This window comes from Seriola dumerili, unplaced genomic scaffold (genome assembly GCF_002260705.1).
Source record: "Seriola dumerili isolate Sdu_G_001 unplaced genomic scaffold, Sdu_1.0 BDQW01000478.1, whole genome shotgun sequence".
NCBI classification, from domain to species: Eukaryota; Metazoa; Chordata; class Actinopteri; order Carangiformes; family Carangidae; genus Seriola; species Seriola dumerili.
In genome coordinates this window covers 899,642-911,651 of record NW_019174733.1, presented here as the reverse complement: position 1 = coordinate 911,651, position 12,010 = coordinate 899,642, and positions in this window count along the sequence as shown.

The following is a 12,010-nucleotide window of genomic DNA, read 5'->3' as shown; positions in this document are numbered from 1 at the left end:
GTGTAACCAAATATGAAGGGTTAAGATAAGGCAATGTTAGGCTTAGTTTAGTAAGGTTAGGTTTAGGTTATAGGTAGGAGATTTGATGAACATATGTCTATAAGGCACATGTGTGTGTGTCTGTGTGTGTGTGTGTAGGTGTGTGTGTGTGTGTGTGTCCTGCAAGACAGAGATGTTTAATTGAGTTAGAGGATCCAGCTCCAATCCTGGATTAAAGCTCATCTCTCTGTGTTTATCTCCCAATGGACCATCTGAGAGGCAACACAGGGGTTTGACCCAGTTCAGACACACACACACACACACACACACACACACACACACACACACACACACACACACACACACGCATGCAAAACAGCAGCATAGCACCAGCGGGGAATGATACACAGACAAAAGCACAAAACTGCAGCATAGAATAATGAAGAGACCTGTGTGGGTATCACTGCTTTGGTGATTGATTAATAGAAACAGTACCAGGTGTCCAGTCAGCAGGGAACAATTAATGACTTTGTGTTCGTGTATGTGTGTGTATGTGTGTGTGTGTGTGTGTGTGTGTGTGTGAGCCTGTGAATCCACTTGTTACCTTCACTCCAGGCTCAGTGATGCATGTTCCTGTGAGATCTGCATTGCAGCAGTTGCAATATCATCAATACCTGGTCGAATAACCAATGATGCAGTTAGTGAACTGGCTAATGGGAACAACCATCATACTTCGCTGGAGATTCATCTAATTTTATGAGGAAGCTGAAAAGCTATCAACTTTAATCATGGGGATCTGCGGGGAGGTCTTGCATTAGCGCGGCTCATATTAAACATTAGAGGAGGGATTGAAGAGAAATATGCGATCGAGCAGAGCGGCTGCATGTGCCAAAGTTACATTTCTGAAAAATGACTCTGCTTGTTACTGCTGCTTGTGTTTTTACTGTGTTTTTTTTTTGCTCTGAAAGTGAAGGTCAAACAGTCTCTGGGGTTGATATTAGTGCAGCACTGGACTGAGACTTTTTCTTCTCTTTCCTTCCTGATCATGGCTGATGTAAGTTTCAGTGGTATTGCAGTGAAACGAACCCAGGGTCGACCCAGGGGCTTCAGTAACAACATGAATATGTTCTTTTTACTCTCTCCCAGGCCATCTCATGTGAAGTACTATGAAGATGAAATGATGTAGTCGTCCAGAGAGGCCACTTGGAGCCTTCAAGCCTTGGGCAAACAGAGCAAAATAGCTGTGGGGTTCAGTTGAGGACGTGGGAGGAGCAAGACAAGCGTGTCTTGTATACTGAAATTGGAGGACATATGCATGACTTGGCGAGAAGTTTTTCTTTTTACAGAGAGCAGAGTTCAAGTGGCTGAATTCCAGCAGCTATTAAATAATTCCTAAATTAATGAGCCACTGTTGTGTGATTGAAGTTGATTGACCTCAAATCATCTCCAGATTTCCTCCCTTTTGAATGGCAATGAGAAGTAAACGAGGAGACTAAAACCTCCCCTCATTTCTTTCCAATCCTTGTTTCTGCATTCTGACCCGCCCCACTACTTCCTTTGCAAATGCTAATCTCTTATGTAATAATGGTCCACACACACACATGCTTTGAATTATTTCTCAGGCCCCCACTGTAATAACACTTCAATATTTTTATAGCCTTCTGCTATTAAATAGAGCAACCCTGACTGACCCTGGGCTGTCGAAAAAGAGCTGCTGCCTTGCTGTCTCCGCTCGCCCTTATCCATCTCCTCAGGGAGAGAAGCTCCTGGTCTTTGCTTTTTGATGGGAAGTGCACAGTGTGGACACAAACACAAAATAAAAGAGATGCTCGAAGAGAGATGCCATCGTAAGAAAAATAAAGGGTCACGAGGAAGAGGATGGATGGAGAGCAGAGTTTAGAGACTCTAAAAACAGATGCTCCCTAGACTGGTCCTGTCTCCCCACATTAGTGCAGTGTACTCTCTTTCCTCTCCTCCTCTGTCATCCCTCCCCTTTCTGGCCTTTTCTTTACCCCTCATATGTACCTCCTTACCTCCCCATGTAAAAAGTAGCCCTCGGTTCATTTTCTTTTTGCTCAAAACCATCCTAAAACTCTTATCCAGCTGTGCTGCTTTGGACCCTGAAGAAGTTTCACAGAAGACAATATCTGTTATTTTTTTATTGTGAAACAAAATAATCTACACTCAAAAGTCAGCTTGTGAGCTTTGTGTCTTAATGACTTCAGAGATCCCCTGACTTTTCCTCTAGTTCCACCGTCAGGTTGACTTTTGTGTTTTGTGTGTGTGAGTAAAATGTCTCAACAATTACTAGATGGATTGCTGTGAATTTTGCTATGGACATTCATATGGATGTTACTAGCAACCATGTTTAAACAATACTTTGATCCAACGAAGATCTGATGAGGAAAGATTGTCTATTCTAGTAAGTTAGTGGTTTGGAGTCGTTGTACAAGTTTTGTGATGATGCTAACATGCTAACACTTACACATTAATCACAGCGCCACACTTTCCTTTCAGACTTGTTATCCTTAACTTTTTGTCCCATTAAGGAAAGTCTTTGTATGTGATACATCTTCTGGTAATCATGAGTTCATGCTCATCGTCCAGGCATTTTTGTTAAAATAACAATATCACTTCACTGATCCTGTAGTAGAAAAAGAATATTTTGAGTTGCACCAGGTCAAAGATCAGGGTCAGGTACAGAACATGTTTTGCATTTTTTGGGCAGGAGTCCTTAATTTGAAAGACAGTCTCCCTGTTATTGCAACACACACACACACACACAGAAAGAGAGAGAGAGAGAGAGAGAGAGAGAGAAACACACTCTGCGACTAGCAAAGCAACTACATTTATAGCAGCTACTGCAGCATTAGCTGGGCACACACTATAGATGGAAGGATGTGTGTATGTGTGTGTGTGCGCACATGTGTGTGTGTGTGTGTGTGTGTGTGTGTGTGTGTGTGTGTGTGTGTACGCACATCTGCTGAGTGTCTGGAGACAGTCACGCTGTTTGCATCACCTCAGCCAATCCAGACATTTCCACAGCTGCTGTTTTAAACTAAGACCCCTCGTTCTGTTTTCCACACCGCCCTGCATCTGTCTGCATGTCTGCATGATTTAAGAGACGTTTGCAAGACAAAGTTTTGCTGGTGTTGTTATTTTACTGTCTGTGGTGTGAATGAGTACAGGGACCCACATACTCTTTGTGTCTTGATCCCAACACACGTGTCGGTGTGAAAAGGTGTAGAGGTGATTTAAGAGTTGTGCTGTCCTGCTGCCATGTCCTTGGCTTGTTCTGATATTAGAAACATGCCGGTGGCCTGTTGTGGCAGGAAGCAATACGTTACCCACCATCAACATGTCACTGTCCAACCTCCAACATGTCACATCACTGGCACACATCTTGTAACTGCATTTGCAATCATGTAGAATTTAAAAAATGCAGAGTGGAAATGGTCAAAAAGCTGTATATACAGTATAAGAATGTGTATGATGGATTAATAATGGCATTCAAGTGAAGAAGTGGTCTGTGGAAAAATGCATCTGGTCCTGATTCAGACATTTTAAAGGTCAGTAAATTCTGAATCCACTGAGGTCAGTGAGGCACAAAATGCTATTATTCATGCAGTGCTGATGGCAATGAAGAGAAAGTTATTACAAGGGTTGCAGAATGTAAAATCACAACAACTTGGCTGAATGTTACATAACTTTCATTTTTTCTCCAGTGTTCTCATTCATCATTTCTCAAACATGCAGTAATCTCATCATTAACCTGCAGGGATGGACCATTTTCTCACAGCCAGATTTACGCAACATGACAGTGAGCTGCCTGCAGCCCTCGCCCGACTAAAATAACCATCTGCACTGAGTTCTCTGGGACACGTGCAGCATAATTTTCTGCCACTTACTACTAACTACTAACACAGACACACATAGACACACACATGCATGCTTTAATCTGGCTCAGTACTCTTACGAGGGGAAATAAGAGCACAACGTGGTTTCATTTCACATAGAAATGCTTACTACGAACCAAACTACAGCTATTGTGTTTATAAGTATGAGCTGGCTTCTTCATCTTGCATGCTTGCGTGTGATTTTGTGTGCATGTGCGTGTGAGTAATTGTGACACCAGTGACATTTCTGAGAACTCTATAGGGAAAGGTCAGGCCATTTATTTTCTATTTGCCTGCCATGTATGTGATCTGTGAACAAACACTTCCAGTATGCTACAGCTCCCTTGACAGTGCATAATACCATAGACTATATATTGCATGCGGTGCTGCACTGTGTACGTATGAAAACACAATGCATGCAGAAATGTGGGAGGGGAATAAATCTTGCATAAGCATCTGAGATTAGGGAGCTGCTGTGTGAGACAGTGCAGCAACTTTAGGACACAAATTAACTGAGAGAATTATGTTCAGTATAGTTTTTGCACTACAGTGGATAAAAAGGCCCAAATATCTACGTATTCCTAAATATTCTGTAGCAACCTAGAGCATGTGAGTGTGTATGCGTATGCTTGTGATGTCTCTAGTCTGTGAGGGGGCAAATGTGGCTTTTGAACGAGGTGTAAAATTAAGTCTACTCAACCTACCGTCTTATGTTGCATAAAGAAATTAAACCTCAAATCTAAAAGCACTTATCCCATGCTCACACTCTGCATGTCCAAATATGTCTGTGGCAGTTCCTTTCTAGTTACTATGACATTTACTTGTTGTTTTTTTTTCCCATATCAATAATGTAGGATTATAATTGCTCCTCTTTGAAGTGGCTGTTTAAATAATCCAGGGAGGATTGCTCTTGGCATCCCATTTTCAGCTCAGCGAGAAAAATGAGTATGAAAAAAAAAAATCCTGAATCTGGAGGTTGAGGCTGAGAAGCAGAGTTAGCTACAGGAGGTAGTTAGCTTTAATCTGGTGGCCTGCAAACCTGCTTTGCTGTGATTATTGCTCACAGTGTGTGAGTGTATTAACATCACAGAGATTTTGAGATAGCATTATTTAAAGGGCGCTTCAACTCTAGCAATGTCCTACATTTCCCAGAATTACTTTCACATCATCACCAGGGAGTGAGTATAACCTTCTGGCGTTCATCTGTTGGTTGTGCAACACACATGTCACGGAGAGGGAGCAGTGGGTGTGTTATAGCGATAGAGAAGAGGAGAAGAAGATGATTCTTCCTTGCTGCATTTTGAATGTCACTGCAAACAAGTCAGCCTAACCTTGATGTTTTCAGACTACACCACATTTTTCTCTGACATCAGACTACACGGTACTGTCGCTGCACTTGAAATGCCACCATTAGGGCACGTCATTTATGTTTAGCCAACCAGAAAAATAGGTTAAACAACAAAAGAAAAGATCTAGAAATGCAAGACAGATCACTTGTGTCTGTTTTTCAAAATGTATTATATGAGATGGAACTTATTTGATGAGGAGAGATACCATACCTCCCTATTTGTCTACTGGTTTTAAGTTGAATTTTATGCCACTTTTCATGGAATTATTCTAATTTGTAAGAAAGATTTGTTTACACAATAGAGCAAGTCCTACAGAAAAAAGTTTTAAGTTTAAGACTTTTGTTGCCTGAAACATGGAAATTATGACCACAAGGTTTTTTATTTTATTTTCCAAAACATTTAACAATAGCTTCAGGTCCCATTTGAACTTTCATAATTGTTTTGTTTTAGAGGACACAGACTGAAAAGATGGAAAGACAAAAATCATGTATACATTCATATATTTATGCAACTCCTTATTGGACATTAATGCAAACAAAAAGTCTGTTTTTCATGCTGTCAGAGCAATTTTATGAGTTCTTGCTTGCCATTCCTAAAGCGTGTTATGGTTGCATTTATGTATTTCATGAGTATCAATAATATCTGTCTTCTATGCAGGGTTTTGTTGAGGTCAGAGTTCAGCCAGAGTGCCAGTGTAGCTGGGGATGGGTGAGCATATGGGACAGTTAATTAAAATGTATGAAAGTGCATCAGGACAGGAATAAAAGGAGGATCAAAGTGGTGGCTGGCGAGTGAATAAATTATCTATGTGGTTATTTTGGTTGCAGAGACACACTCCTAATGAGAAAGTGTAGAATAGCCGTATAAAATAATCATCTTCTGTGCGTGGTGTGAGTGAGTTTGTGCCGTCACACCCCTGACTGCAAGTATTTCACCGAATTAGGTAGGAACTGAGCTGTCATATTGGTTTACAAGACCAACCTTGACAGCAAAGACGTGAAAGGCTCTGAACAGACAGCAGTATCAAAACAGAGATGAAGCTGTTTTCTGCCCCAGTTCTCTGCTTCACAGCCACACTGATTCTCCTTGTAGACAAAGAATTCAATATTGGATGAGCTCGCAGGCTCAAACCAGAGCTGGAATTTGAGGGAATGAAGTGTTTCATGCAACACTGCACTCTTCCGATTCGGCCATTATGGAAATATGTAAATAAACCTCCACAGAGTGCTGGACGTGCAGCTCGGGGATTGGAGGGCTCTAATTGGGAACATGACAGAGATGCCAGAGTGCTTTTTTTAAAGGGCCAAAACAAAGATAATGGCATTATTCAAAATCCCATGTTGTTGTTTTGCTTTTGAAGATTCATTATGGTCGCACTTTGAGCGTCATTGTTTATTGAACAGCTAAAATTCATCCACTTGGCAAATGAGGCATAAACTATTCATGAGTCATTAAACACAAAGGTTGGACAAGTAAAGAGTGCTTTACGCAGGAACAGGAAAAAACAAAAAAAATGTGATAATGCACTAAAAGAATGTTGTCAGGTTCTTGTGAATATTTTTAGAAGCACTGCTGGGGGCTCTTTGATATTTCTGAATCATGTTGAGGCTGAGTGTCGGGCTTTGGTCAGGTGTCTGGTGGTGGATGAAGACCCTGAGGGGACAGAGCATGTGTGAGTCATATGATCCAGGCTTTCAGCCTTCACACAGACATCTACAGACAGACCAAAGAGGATTGGAAACAAAGGCTTGCAGTGTATTATTTCTGCTGAGGCATGAGCGTGAGGAATTCTCCATTAATCTGTTTCATCTTGTTTTATGAAGCTTTTAACACCAAACTGTGTGTGAGATGTATCAGTTGAGTTGTTTCTCAGAGCCCCCCCTCTGGGAGCCCCATGCTTGTTCTCACAGAGCTGCTGGAGGCATACTGTATATTAGTACTTGACTATCACAGCATGTATGTACTGTATACTGTAGCACACTTAGATCGTACTATAGCAGCCGAAAAAGAAGCAAACACAGCTGAAGTAAGGAGGCAAATGTCTGACTCAATCAAAAGCCTATTGTTACATAACGTTAGTATAAAAACTTCTGTATTGGGTCATAAACCAAAATACTGGAAATTTTGACAGAAGGTGGTGCTGGAGTTAAAGTCAGGGGATCAGCAAAGTTATTACACCTCATCCTCTGAATGTGTGTACTAGATTTCATGGGAATCCATCCAATAATTGCCAGGACATTTTACAAAATAAACAAAATGTCAACTTCATCATGGCACTATGGGAAAGGTCAGAGGAGCATCAAAGTTATTACAGGTAATCCTCTGGGGAAAATGAATGCGCGTACATCCTTAGAACCACACTGCTGAACACACTATTTCAGCAAAAACATGAGAAAAAAACTAACCTCCCTAACTCTCAGTTATTATGAAATAAACAGTCTTGTACAAAGGTGACGTGCTGCCAAGGGCAAGGACTTTTCTTTGTACACACTTGAGCACACAGAGATCTACGCCAGCATGCTCACAGCTGCAACAGTATACACACACACACACACACACACACACACACACACACACACACACACACACACACACACACACACACACACTTTGCATATTATGTAAGAAGACAATAAACTAACAAGGCTTTTGTGTTGCTGGGAAAATAAGGGACACTCATGAGGCCCAGAAATGTTCAACTTTAATCTTATGAAGTTCAAAAGAAGAAAGAAAAAAAAACTCCACCCACCCCAGTCTAATGAAGCAAACTCCAATGAGACCCCACTGGGGATAAGGAGAGGCTGCAGCACATTTGCACGTTTCATTTCAGCTGGAAATCATATTAGCAATGCGGGCTGCCGAAGCCTGAAGTTCAAATGAACCATGGAAACGATTTAAAGGAGAAAAGGATTGAGAAAGGAAAGGCTGTCGTGGTAGGGGGGGCGGAGGTTGAATATGGCAGAGAGAAAGAGACAAGATGGAGCTCATATATAGCTGGTGACGCGACAGATGAGGAAGGGAGGTTATTGGTTGTAGCGGGATTAGAGAAACGAAAAGGAGCAGAGGTGGTTGACAATCTGATGGGAGAGAGGAGCAGGAGAGGAGGAGAGTCATGGGGGCAGAGGAAGAGGAGGAGGAGGGGGGCAGAGAGGTGATGGTTACGCACTGGGCATTGGTACAGGAAACAAATTGGTATGTTGTAGGCAGTGGAGGGGAGGTCAGTTGGAGTTCAGCAGTGATGGGGCTCCTGCCGGCCGAACATCAAAGCCACAAGGTGGAGGCTGCGGTCTCATAAAACAACTTTAAATCTGCACTATTTGTTTAAAAATCAAAATAGAATAAATGTTTCTACCTCATATTTTAGCTCATTACAATTACCGTAGATTCTGATCATAATGGTGCAGGTGACTGATTTGAGTCACACGTGATGAAAATGTAATGCTGCACTGCAGAAGTACCCACCTTAATGAGCTCTTTAATGTCATACTGACTCATAAAATTTTTCTTAAAAGGAGCAAAAGAAATTGCTGAGAAGCTGATAAAACAATTTTCTTCAACCATCATCATTTTTTAAAAGGATTTTTAAGGGAAGTGAGTCGGTGATGTGATTTAATCTGACATGTTTCCAAACATTATTCTTGTTTCTATAAAATTCCTAAAACAAATGAAACTACACTGGGGAAAAAAAATCATTGTTTATCTTTTATGCTTCCGTTTACCTTCTCAAATCCCAACTACAATTGATTGATTAACTGAACACATTGCCAGAATTATTTATCAAACAAGCAAGAATATGTTATGTATTCTCCATAATGTCATAAATACAGAATCATAGCTGGCCAGTCTATCGCAGCTGCAGCATATCAAGATGCTCAGATAACTCTGTATTGTGGCAGCTGCTCATTTTTGACTGGTCGGGATTTTGCACCTTAAGACCTTGTAGAAATCAATCCATACATTCCTCTAACAAATTTGGTCATTCAAGCATTCATACGGCTCCTCTTTCATGGATGAATCAGGCAGGTGGCAGTCTATTGTGTTGAAAAGAGAAAACCCCATATTGTGTTTCCAGGGTGTGTGAGCGGACAGGATGCAGTGGGTGGGAATCTCTCTACCTGAGAGTTCAAAGCAGGATAGAGCCAAGGAACCACCTGGCTAATCACCAGTTTTGAGAACTTACCTTGGAATATTTTGGATGAAAATCTATTATTTGGTTATGCATCCCTTCAATTCCCAAATTTGATCCCAGGCCCTCCCTGTTGTGTGGAGACAGTGCTGACCACTGAGACACTGGTGCATTTCAGTACTTTTTGGCCCAAGCCTTTTTGGTACCTTAAGCAAAATGAGTATCCACACTGGATAGTTCCCCCTCTTCAGGGTTTTAAACATCCTTTGAGTTAAATATTCTGAAAAAGAAACTCTCTGCAGTCAAACTGCTTGCAACTTAGGCAACTGTATGTATGTGCACAGTAAGTCCATAACTTAGACAAGCAACTGCAAGTATTTGTTTTAAAAGGTCACAATTTAAAAATGTTGCGACCTATTGATCTAAGACGTCAACATAAACATTTGTTTTGGAAAAATAATACTACTGACCTGTTCAGTGTGTACAGCTATACCCCATTTCCCTCAAAGGATAAGTGGTAGCTAGTGGATGAATGAATGAAACAAGAAACCAGGATGTGAGGCATTTAAGCAACCATGTTGATATTTTCAAAAGGCAAAATTCACCTTGCAGTTTGCAGAAAAACTGTCAACTAGATATACAAATGGAAAAAAACACTGTCTGTAGCATTTTATTTACTTTATTTAAGACAAGAAAGAAACAGTGAAATCCTTAATGAATGACTGGGGGAGCTTGATGGATGGGGCCAAAAGGAGCCACTTGGCATATGCAGCTAATACACTCACCTTTGAACAGATGGCTACACTGAAAACCATGTCTGTATTTAATATAAAGAAATACATCAGAATATCGAACCACTAAAAGGGCACATATTTTAGGAATAAGATGGATAGGAGGGGTAAAATGAATAATTCTACTCTGTCATTATAAATACACAGTATCATCGGTCGTCGCAGCCCCCCCATGCGGAGCCCCTGCACTTCCTTTCCTGGTCCTAAACCTCACTGTTGTGGATCAGTAGTCGAGCCCCCGCTGTAGCAGGGAGTGAGCCCGCCCCGCACAGCAGCAGACCGACCGGGCTCTGCCGGTGACAGCACCGAACACACTCAGCCCGAGCAGCAGCGGCGGATCAGCAGCGAATCTTCCGAGCTCCAGTGGACTGGACGGGTCTGTGGGAAGAAGCCGATCGTAACTACAGGAAAGAAAGAAAAGAGGAGATTTTTTTTCAGCTGCTCGCTCTTTGTTTTTGTTTTCAAAAAAAGTTGCGTACCCACAGCAAAGGCGACCGGATACACGCGCAAGACATTTAGCCTACTGTTGGAGGTAATATCGCAGTACGGGCTGGTTGTAAAGAACATCTTGTTTAAGGTGAGTGAGATATCGCAGTGTGCAACAGTGGGTTTAAAGGAGGTACAGTCTTGTGTTTTTCTTCTGTATTTTTACAGTGGGGTTAAGTAAAGTTAGTGGCTTTGTTAAAGAGCTTTCTTACCCCCGTTTTTTATGTAGTTAAGAATGAGAGAAACTTCTTTCATGATTTTTTGGGCAGATTTTTTTGCAAAATAACCACGAAACACGCCTGGTTTGTGAATACTGATGTCAAAATGGGGATTTCTAATACTAAGTTATGGGACTGCTTGTGCTGCGCTCGAGTGTGCGGGGCTTAGTGTGCATGATTAATTTGCTTACTGATAGTTTGACTTGTCTGAGTGATTAAAGTACTTGAGCATAATCTGTGGCTGATCCAGTTCAACGCAGTGACTTAGTTTTCCCACCAGCTCCCAAGTTTTTTATTTTTTATTTTTCTTGCACTGGATTCCGCTGTTTTGCCTCAAGATCTGGTATGAGGGAGAGAAACTGGATTGCTCTGTTATCTCCATCCAGCTGTTTCAGTGAATGGGGCTGCCTCTTGCAACTGGCACACACACAGACACACACACACTCACACACAACTGCTATTGCATACCACTTGAACTCTCTTGATTTCTGCAGCTTCTATGATAAAGACAGAAAGAAGTGGGTAGGAGAGGATGAAGGGATTGGGGTGAAATTGGAAAGGTCACAGGCAGAGAGAGAGACCTTAGCACCACTTGTTTTATGCTCTCAAGGCCTACTTTAATATATGGATTAGTTTTGAGTTGAACTGGAAGCATCCAGGGTCTGATTGGATCATAAATAATCCCCACACACAGGAGCAGATATAAATGCTGAAGGAGCAGCAGCATGCCTGAGAAGCCTCTCCATCTCCTTCTCATCTGTTGTGAGCAACACCCTCCCTGCACTTGATTGATGAGTTGGACGTCATGTTGTCCCAGCTATAAGACTTTGGCTGAATGCAAACACTAAAGACGACCGCACACCAATGTGTGCACGCTGCCAACGTGAATTCTTGAATAGCATTCCCTTCCTTCCCCTGCACAGACCAGTGGCACTAACCGCTCCATGATGTTAAACTTAGTGCTCAGGCATCACGCCACCTCACTGGGAGACCCTGCATCATCCTGTCCTGTCACCACTGCACAGCACAGCATAGGCAAGAGGTGGGGGGGTGGAGGAGGGAGGAAGGTGGCAGGACACAATTACAGAGAGAGAGAGAGAGAGAGAGAAGGGGGAGTGGGGGGATTTGGTGGTGGGAGGTGATAACCAAGCTGTCAGGCGATCAG